The 11,072-nt window shown below is 31.2% G+C and overlaps 1 long non-coding RNA gene across 1 annotated transcript; it reads right to left on the reverse strand.

Moving 5' to 3' along the window:
• Positions 1–693: 693 nt before the first annotated feature.
• Positions 694–10,413, reverse strand: LOC309647327. The gene is made up of 2 exons (XR_014255967.1): positions 4,088–10,413; positions 694–4,009 (listed from the first exon to the last, which is right to left on the reverse strand). It is a non-coding gene; the product is annotated as an uncharacterized lncRNA (long non-coding RNA).
• Between the last annotated feature and the right edge of the window lie 659 nt (positions 10,414–11,072).

An 11,072-nucleotide genomic window follows, 5' to 3' on the forward strand; every position in this document is an offset into this window, starting at 1 on the left:
TGAATGTTCGGGTGGTTTGTAGAATATAGCACTATTAGGATAGGTCTGATCTTTCCCTCAGGTTTAAGCTGGATTATGGTGTTTTTGAAGGAAGAAGATAAAGTGCCATTCTCTTCACATCATATCAGGGTACTTTCTATCAACATGACTTATCACTGTTGATGTTGACCTTGATAACCTGGCTTCAGTTGTGTTTGTGAGGTTTCTTCACTGTAAATTTTTTCCGCCCACTTTCCATAGTGTACTACTTGGAAGGAAACCACTTATGTGAAGTCCACACTAAAGGAGTGGTGAGTAATGAATATTCACCTCCCTGAAGGAGAAGTATCCACATCAATTATTGGAGTTCTGCATAGATATTTTCCAGAAGTTTTTAATTTGATAAGCTATAAATTATCTATAATTAATTTCATAGGGATAATTTCATAAATTAATTATATATAATTATTTTCATATTTCATAGATATTATTGTCTATAATTAATTTCATAACTTGATAAGCTCCAAATTTTCTATAATTAATTTCATAGGTTTTTGCTGTATTAAAAACCTCATCACAAAACCCAAAGTCATATAGATTTTCTCCCATGTTTTCTTGTAGAAGTATTGTAGTTTTGCACTTTACATTTAAGACTATGAATGATCTTTAGTGTGTGTGTGTGTGTGTGTGTGTGTGTGTAGGGGGAACTGTGTATTGAGTGTGTGAAAAGTGTAGTCTATGTCTAGTGGTTTTTGTTTTTGTTCTTTTTTCATTGTTGTTTTAGTTTGTTTTTTTTTATATGATTGTCTGATTGTTCCAAAAGCATTTCTGGAAAAGATCTATTCTTTCTTCATAGAATTTTCTTTATTTCTTTGCCAAAGTCAGTTGGCTATATTTACGTGGCCTACATCTGGGCTATTTCATTGACATACGGTATTCAATTTGATATTTCATTGGTACTTGACAATACTAAACTCTTGATTACTGCAGCTTCAAGTAAGTCTTGAAATTTGGTAGTGTGAGTCTTCCAAATTTGTTTTTCTCCAGTATTGCATAGATTATTCTGTGTCCTTTGCCTTTCCATGTAATTTTATATCCTTTTTTTTTTTTTTTTCATATCTACAAAATAGCTTGCTGGGATTTTGTTTGGATTTCACTGAATCTATAGATAGAGTTGGGAATATCTTGTCATTTATCTAGAATTGTTTTGATTTCCTTCATCAGTGTTTTGTGGTTTTCTGCATATAGACCCTGCCTGTATTTTGTTAGTTTATATCTAAATACTTCAAGGTTTTGTTGTTATTATTGGAAATAATATTTATTTTTTATTCATTATTTCATTACTGGTATACAGGAAAGAAATAGGCAATTGTGTGTTGATGTTTTGACCAGCTACCTTGTTTGCTATTGTATTATGCTAAGTTTTCTGTGTCAGTTGATATGATTTTTTTTTAAATTTTTTCTTCTTAAGGTTTGATATAATAGAATACATTGAATTTTGAATGTTGAATCTGTCTTGCATAAATTCCATTTGGTAGTGTTGTATAATTCCTTGTGTGGCTGAATTTGATTTCAGAAAATTTTGTTGAAGATTTTTGTGTCTGGGTATTTCCATTCTTGTAATATTTTTATCTGTTTATGGTATTGGCATAATGTTGACCTATAAAATAATTTGTGACATTTTCTATCTGATTCTACATTCTGGAAGAGATTATGAAAATTGGTAATGTTTCTTCTTAAATGTTTCATGAAACTCAACATTGAAACCATCTGGGGCTGCTACTTTTTGGAAGAATTTTAATGATTCCTTAAATTTCCTTAATGGATATAGTGCAATTCAGCTTATCTACTTTTCCTTGTGTAAGTTTTGGGTAGTTTGCATCTCTTAAAGAAGTAGTCAGTTTAATCTAAGTTATCAAATATGTGAAGATGGAGTTTTTCTTAGCATTCCTTGATTACCTTTTAATGTCCATGGAATCAATAGTATTGGTAGTGATGCTACAATTTTTCCTGTTGTCAGTACTTTGTGCACCAGCCTTCACCTCTCCTCTGTTTTTCCTGGTTAGCCTGACTAAAGGTTTATCAATTTTATAGACCTTTTCAATGAACCACGTTCTGATATTTTTAATTTTCTCTATTATTTAACTGTTTTCAATTACATTGATTTATGCTTAAATTTTGTTACTTAACTTCTACTAGCTTTATGTTTTAATTGCTTTTCTTTAATTCCCTAAGATGGAAATTTAAGTTATTGATTTAATTACTTCCTCCTCTTTCTCATATATGCATTTATATCTATAAATATTTCCTTAGGCACTGCTTTCAATGAATCCAAAAATTTAGGTAATTATATTTTCATAATCATTTTTAATCAAAATTGAAAAAGAAATTCTTGACACTTCTTTTCCCCAAAATTTATATAGTACTGTGTTATTTCATTTTCAGATATTTGGGAATTTCTATCTAACTTTCTGCCATTAACTTCCAGTTTATTTCCATTGTGGTCAGATAACATACTTTGTATGATTTTATTCTTTTAAATTTGTCAGGGTGTGTTTTATAGTACATCTTTGTGGAGGATACTCCATGTGAGCTTGAGAAGAATACATTTTGGAGGGAGTATTTTATAAATGTCAATTAGATTAACTTGATTGATAGTTCTATTCAGGTTAACCATACTCTTATTGGTTTTCTGATTACTTAATCTATCAACTATTATAAGAGGAGCATTTACTTCTTCAAATATTGATTTTTCTTTTTGCAATCTTATCAGTTTTTACCTCACATATTTTTTCTTTAATATTTATTTATTATTTGTTTCTTATTTTGGGCTGTATTGGGTGTTTGTTGTGGTGCGCGGGCCTCTCATTGTCGTGGCTTCTCTTGTTGCAGAGCACGGGCTCTAGGCCCAAGGGCTTCAATACTTTTGGCACTCGGGCTTTAGAGTGCAGGCTCAGTAGTTGTGGTGCACGGACTTTTTTGCTCCGCAGCATGTGGGATCTTCCTGGAATGGGGATCGAACCCATGTTGCCTGCATTGGCAGGTGGACTCTTAAGCACTGTGCCACCAGGGAAGCCGTACCTCACATATTTTGACACTCAATTATTCAGTACATACCCAGTCAAGATTGTTGTGTCTTTTTTGAGAATTCACCACTTTAACATTATGTAGTTCTCCTCTTTATCCCTGATAATCTTCCTCTGGCTTCTTTCAAAATTTTTGGTTCATCTTTGATTTTCTGCAGTGTGAATGAAATATGGCTGGGTTTTTTTTGCTTGTTTGTGTTAATCCTGCTGGAATTCTCTGGGCTCCATGGATCTGTTCTCTGTCATTTTTTTTTTTTTTTAATAAATTTCTCAGTTGTTATCATTTGAAACTTTATCTGATCTCTTCTCTTTTTCTTCCACTTCTCATATTCCAGTTACACATTTGTTGCACATTTGTTGCACATTTGTTTTCCCACAATTATTGGTTTTTTTTTTTTTCTTGTCATTCTTGTTTCTCTTTGCATTTCAGTTTTAGATGTTTCCATTAATCTATCACAATCATAGATTCTTTCCTCACCTGTGTATTCATTCTACTGACATTCCTTCAGAGGCATTCTTAATTTCTGTATCTATTTTTTTTTAATTTCTAGGATTTTCTTCTGATTCTTTCTTAGATGTTTCATCTCTCTGCTTATATTACCCATATGTTCTTAAATGGTGTCTACTATTTCTATGACAGCCATTAACATATGGATCATAGTGACTTTAATTCTTTATGATAATACCAACATCTCTGTGATAACTGGCCCTGGTTATGATGATTGCTTTGTCTCTTCAGAGTATGATATGTTTTTCTTTTTAAAATTTCTTGTATTTTTTGAAAGAAAGGTATCATGTAATAGAAAAATAGATAAATAGGTCTTTAGTATGAGTATTTAAGTAAATCTCACTAGGATTTTGGCTGTGTCTTATGTCTCTTGAAATAATAATTGTCAAAGGAGTTACAGTCTCCTAATGCCTTTGTTTTATTCCTCCCTCTTTACCTTGTGTTTCCTGCCTTTGTTTTATTCCTCCCTCTTTACCTTGTGTTTCCTGCCTTTGTTTTATTCCTCCCTCTTTACCTTGTGTTTCCTGAGTCCTTCTCTTAAGAGGCTATGTCTTGCAACTCTCTGCAGTAAAATGCTACCATACTGAAGTCCTGTTGATATGGAGGTAAGGTGTAGGGGAGTTAGAGCTTTCTATAGTTTTATGATTAGATTTCAGGCTTATAATGTGCCTGTCTTCTGGAACCATGACATTTATAAGGGTTTTTCCAATGCCTCTCCCCCTTCACTATCAATTTTCTTGATTTCAGCATTCCCAATCCTTTTCTTGGTGACCTGACACCTGCAAAAATTGTTATTTTTTCCTTTAGCTGCAACAGGCAGGCAGGATGGGGTTAAAATGGTGATCAAGCTCCTTCCTTACATAGATTTATAAATACATCTGTAGAAATTATTGATTTATCAAATACAAAACATATTCATTTTTCTTCAATTATTTATTGATTATCTAATATTAGTGAGGAGCTATTCTATACTTTTGCTATATATACTTGAAGAAAAAAAGATATAACTCCTGTTATTGTGCAGTTCAAGTTTAAATAAGGGAAGGATATAATAGACAAATAAAGATGATAATTTAAATGCTATAAACTGCTAGAACGACTGCTGTATATGGCTCCTTTGGGTATTATTGTCAGGGAAATTCTGTAAAGAAGAAAGATTTAAGCAAAATTTTAAATTATGTGAAAGAGCAGCCTTGGGAAAAGAAGGAGGAGAATTATTTCGTTAGGGACTAGAGAACATTCAAAACTCTTGATCTAGGAAAGAACTGTGTTTAAATCATCTAAATAAAGCTCATATGGCTGAGACGTAGTTAAGTGTGTGGAAGGAAAGTGACTAAGATGAGGATGGAAGTTGTGGGAAGTCAGATCAGAGAAACTCACGGGAGATTTTCAAGAAGTCATATTTGATTTTTATTTTCGAAAGTTCCTCTGGCTTCTGTGAGGAAAACTAATAGTAGGAAACTAAAATAAGGAAAACATGCAATAGTAAGGACTTACACACAGTAAACCAGAAAAGAGATGGTAACTTGATGGAGGCAGGCAGAAATGGTGGAAAGGAGTAGAGAGTTGAAACATATTGTGGAGATGGATTCAATACTTCCTACACATTAATTAGGTGAATATTAAGATTAGAATCAAAGGTGATTTCTCTACTTTTACAATGCAAAACCTGATAACATATGGCACTGTATTTTCAGATGTGGCACATTTAGTGAAAAAATGTGGATTGCGGTAAGAAATAATTAAGATTTCCTACAACTATACCTCGATTGGTGATTTCTATTAAATTTCTACCTAGAGGTAGCAAGTAGAAAGTAGGATGCACTGTTATGGAGCTCAGTTCAGATAATCCAGGATAAATACATAAAAATATTTAATTTGTAAATCATGAACTTATGCCTATAATTTGAGGCGATGAAATTGTTTGAAATCACCAATCAGCAGAGCAGGAGATCCTCATGAGACAGGAGAAAAAAAAAGGAGTTGGATAGATATTTGATTTTGAAAAAGAAAGACGACATAGTTGCACTAATTTGGAATCTTTGAAACTTCAGTCTTCACATGAATATTTGATGATTATTTTCCATAAAGAAGGTGCTGTAGTAAATGAGTAAATTAAGTTAAATAATTATAGCCTAATTCAGATAATACAGTTTTCCCTGAGGTAAAACTTTTGTATTAGCAATTATTAATCAATTACATTAAGCAAGTGGTCAAAAGACATCTATAGATCAAAATTTTCTAATGTTTTGGTTGCTTTTTCAAAAGTAATAAAATTACCTCTGTAAAACTATTTCATAGGATTTAAAAGGAATATGACAAAAACTACGGATGATGTGTACAAATAGCATGCATGTTCACTGCAATTTATTTTGTGTAAAAATATAAATAACAAATAAGATAATGTTAAAGACTCACTAAGCCCCAAACTGCTATGTACTAGGTATAATGGTGTATCTGGATTAATAGTCAAGCCAGGCTTATTCTTGAAAAAGAAAGATATATAAAAAATTTCAACAGAGAAGTAAAAATTTGTATCTATTCATAATGAAAACTTTTAGAAACAGAAGGGAATTTCCTAACCTAAAGTTTATCTCTACTGAGTCAAGAGCAGATATCCTATTTAATGAATGAGATAATAAAGATACTTTGGCAAAGTAGGACTAAATCTTTAGTGCTATGTTGAAAGAATCTCCCACTTTTTATGTTGATGACATCTAGGATGATTATGAAAGAATTCTGAAAGAATTTTCCACTTTTTATGTTGATAACACCTAGGATGATTATGAAATATTGGATGGAGTAAAAGATTCTGTACCAGGAGTCTAAACTCTAATAAATGAGCAAGAGTAATTAAAAATAAACAAGTGATAGTAATAAGGAAATAAAAAATTTATAACATAAATGTTATGAATTACAAAGAAGCTAAGTGTTAGAGAAAGTGATAAAGATAATATGGGAAAATCCGTGGGCAAAAAGAGAACTTCACCCTGGGGCAGGATGTGACAGAAGACAGAATAAACGTCCACCAGTCCAGAGAGATGGTGAAAGTAGTGATGTTCTGGTAAATGTTTAACAAAACACTCTCCAAAGAAAAATTTGTTATACATACATATATATATATATAACAATATAATATATCATGATATATGTCATATACATTATATATAGTATTATATATTTTAGTATATATTATACCTAGTGTTATATGTGGTATATCATATATAACTTATTGTCTATATATATTTTATATCATATTATAATTACATACATTGTATATATAACAATGTATATAATTATAACATATATCATGCTTATTATTTTTAGTTATAGGATATAGTTTTATATATATACATAGAGTTACATGTATGTTGTATAAATTTTCTTGATATAAATGATGTGTAGTAAAAACTTAAAATAAAAATTAATAAAATACATAATATTTTTGAATGTAACTTCCTTATAGCCAAAGTTCTCAAAATTACTTTTTAAACTCTTGCATCTAGAGCCAAGCTATGGTTGCAAATAAGTTATGATTTGACAACTGGATTTACATCCTATCCAATAAACCTATTTCAAAATAACAATATACTTAAATCTGATATATTTTTCACCATTGTACAAATTATTATTAAATAGAGGCTTATTTTAGCTTCAGCACTACATATGTTGGACTGTCACTTAATTTTCAATGACCTGAGTGAATTTTTGTTGAGTTGAATAATACGTTTTGAATACAGGAAAAATTTTTCTAATTTTTTGTTCAATTTACAATGCAATGCCTACTAATGTGACACATTTTATGATTTAATAATCATTATTTAGATTTTTCCATTACTTTCTCATTTAGAAAATCAATAATATCAAGCCCTGATCTGTAGTGTTTGCCAATATCCATGGTGTAAATACTTTCACCAAGGCTGATTTAAAGCTGCTAATACAATGTCACTGAATGCATTGTTGGGAAGAGAAGAGCAGTAACATGCTGTTATGTGGTATTTTCATCATATAGCTGTTAAGAGCCATAAATGTCCATAAGAGCATAAAAAATTTAAAAAGTAATAAAATAATTAGTAAATTATGAGTTTTGAGTATTTATTATCTTTGCTTTTTATATAATTTAATTGTAAGCTTAATTTTTGAAATTTTTATTGTGGTAAAATACATATAAAATTTACTATTTAAATCATTTCTAAGTGTACCATTCTGTAATTTTAAGCACATTTATATTGCTGGGCAACTATCACTGCCATCCATCTTCAGAACTCTTTTCATCTTGCAAAACTGAAATTCTATACATGTGAACAATCACTCTCTATTCTTTCCTCCCTGTAGCCACTGTCAATCCCCTTTTTAGTTTCTGTCTTTATAATTTTGACTTCTCTAAGTACCTCATATAAATGGAATCATACAGTGTTTGTCTTTTAGTAATTGGATTATTTCACTGAGTATAATGTCCTTCAGTTTCATCCATGCTGTAGTATATATCAGAATTTCCTTCCTAAATAATTTTCCATTATATGTGTATACCACATTTTGCTTATCCATTCATTCATCGATGAGCACTTAAGGGAGAAAGATTTGTTGCTTCCATTTTTAGTTTTTGTGAATAATGCTGCTATGAACATGAGTATACAAATATGTTTTTGAGACTCTGCTTTCAATTATTTTGGGTATACACCCAGAAGTGAAATTGCTGGATCATACGTTAATTCTATTTAAGTATTTTGAGGGACCACCATTGATTCCCATTGTGGCTGAACCATTTTACATTTCTACTAACAGTGTACAAGGGTTTCAATTTCTCCACATCCTTGCCAACATTTGTTATTTTCTGTTTCTTGGATAATAGCCATCCTAATGGATGTGAGGTGGCATCTCATTGAAGTTTTGAATTGAATTTCCCTAGTGATTAGTGATGTTGAGTATCTTCTCATGTGCTTAATGGCCATCTGCTTATCTTCTCTGAAGAAATACATTTGCCCACGTTTTAATTGTGTTTGTTTGTTTGTTGTTGTCATTGAAGAATTCTCTATATATTCTGGATATTAATCTCTTATACATTAATTTGCAAATATTTTCTTCCATTGTAGACTGCCATTTTATTCTGCTGATAATATCGTTTGATGTACAATTTTTAAAATTTTCACAAAGTCCAATGTGTCCATTTTTTTGTTGTTGTCTATGTGTTTGTTATCATAACCAATAAATGATTACCAAATTCAATGTTGTAAAGTGTTTGCCCTATGTTTTCTTCTAAGAATTTTATAGTTTTAGGTCTTACATTTAGGTATTCGATCTAATTTGAATTAAAGTCTTTTGCATGTAGATATCCAGTTTTCCCAGCAACATTCGTTGAAAAGACAGCCCTTGCCCCATTTAGTGGTATTGGGTACCCTGTGGGAAATCTTTTGACTATACATGTGAGGGTTTATTTGGGGACTCTCTATTCTACTCTATTGATCTATTGGTCTGTCTTTATGTTACTACGATACTGAAATGACTTCTGTAGGTTTGTAATGAGTATTAAAATCAGGAAGTGTGAGTCTTCCAGGTATGCTCTTCTTTATCATGACACTTTTGCATATTCAGAGTCTCTGAGATTACACATGAATTTTAGTATGCATTTTTTCTCTTTCTGCAAAAAAATGTCAATCAGATTTTGATACAGATTGTATTGACTCTGTAGATTACTTTATCATCTTAACAATATTAAGTCTCCCAATCCATGGACATGTGATATCTTTTCATTATTTATGTCTTCCTTAATATCTTACAGCAAAGTTTTGTATTTTCATTTTACAAGTCTTTCATCACCTTGGTAACGTTGATTCCTAAATAGTTTATTCTTTTTGATGCTGTTGTAAATGTAATTATTTTCTTAATTTTCTTTTTGGCTTGTTTATTGTTAGTATAGAAAAATGAAACTGATTTTGTGTGTTGACTTCGTATTCTGTTATTTTGATGAGTTTGTTTATGAGTTCTAACAATTTTTTGTGGAATTTTTCGTTGTTTTTTACATATAAGATATCATCCATGGGTTTTTCATAGGCAGCTTTTATTATGTTGAGGTATTTTTGTCCTATTCAAAGTTTGTTGAGTGTTGTTATCATAAAGGGGTGTAGAATTTTTACAAATAATTTTTTCTACATCAGTTGAGATGATCATGTGTTTTCTTCCCCTTCATTCTATAAAAATGGTGTATTATGTCGATCAGTTTTGTGTGTCGGACCATCCTTGCATTAGAGAAATAAATCTCACATGATTATGTTGTATATTATTTTTAATATGCTGCTAAATTCATTTACTAATATTTTGTTGAGGATTTTTGCAACAATGTCTATAAGCTGTATTTGTCTGCAATTTTCTTTTCTTGTAGTATCTTTATCGGGCTTTGTATCAGGATAATACTGGCTTCATAGAATGAAATAGGAAGTATTCCCTCCTGTTGAATTTTTTGGAAACATTTTAGAACTATTGGTGTTAGTTCCTTAAAATTTTGGTAGAAATCATGGTAAAGCCATCATGTCCATCACTTTTCTTTATTAGAAATGGGGTGAGATATTGGTGCTACCAATATCAAACTAAGAGCTGAAATTGATCATAATTAATCACAATTTACCATCAAAGTCTTTCTCTGGAAGTTGAAAGCCTTCAATAAACTCTAGAGCTCCCCAAAACTTACAACAGGCAGATTCTGTTTGTGTAATTGTCTGTGTGGGAAGACAGATTCCTGGTGCTTACTACTTCACCATCTTCCAAGAATCCTCTGTGTAATTTTTTAACACTGACCAAATATAATAATGAGTTTGGAAAACTTTTTAAAGTTTAATAATCAGCACTCAACACACGACTGGCTGCAATCAACATCATTTTTATTGTACAGTGAGCATACAGAAAAGAGAGGCAAAATGGTAATGGGATGGAAGGTTTTGGGAGTACAATAATATGGTTTGGATTTAGAGGGTAGAGGGAGGCTAGATCAGGTACAAGGCAGCATTTATTATTTTACATGGGATGATGTACACAAAGAATTGCCAACATGGGGGTAGAGAAAGAATATTGGGTTTGCATGGGTAAAACAATGACCAGCACACAGTTTTGCTTTAAACAAACTCATTGATGGAAATAGACACTGCTTCAATCAGAGAGATAACTTGTTTTACTTGTCAAGTATGATCAATAACTTGTTTTACTTGTCAAGTATGATCACAGACATATTGCAAGAAAAGTCACCATAACAAGTAGAATGAATAGGTCAGGGAAAAACTAAACATGAAATTTATTATTGATTTTTGAGCACCCATTATAAGCCATGCTTGAAAAATAATAAAAACCAAAACCAGATTGATTATATTTTAGTGTGTGTGTCAGATATTACTCAGATAAATACAACATAAAATGTAAAATAGTAAGCCTGAAATAGTATGTCTTCTGAATGAGTGGAACATGGATCAAATCAGGTGTAGAATCAGAACACATTCCACATAGAGAGCCTA

Source organism: Balaenoptera physalus (assembly GCF_965194825.1).
Source record: "Balaenoptera physalus genome assembly, chromosome: 18".
NCBI classification, from domain to species: Eukaryota; Metazoa; Chordata; class Mammalia; order Artiodactyla; family Balaenopteridae; genus Balaenoptera; species Balaenoptera physalus.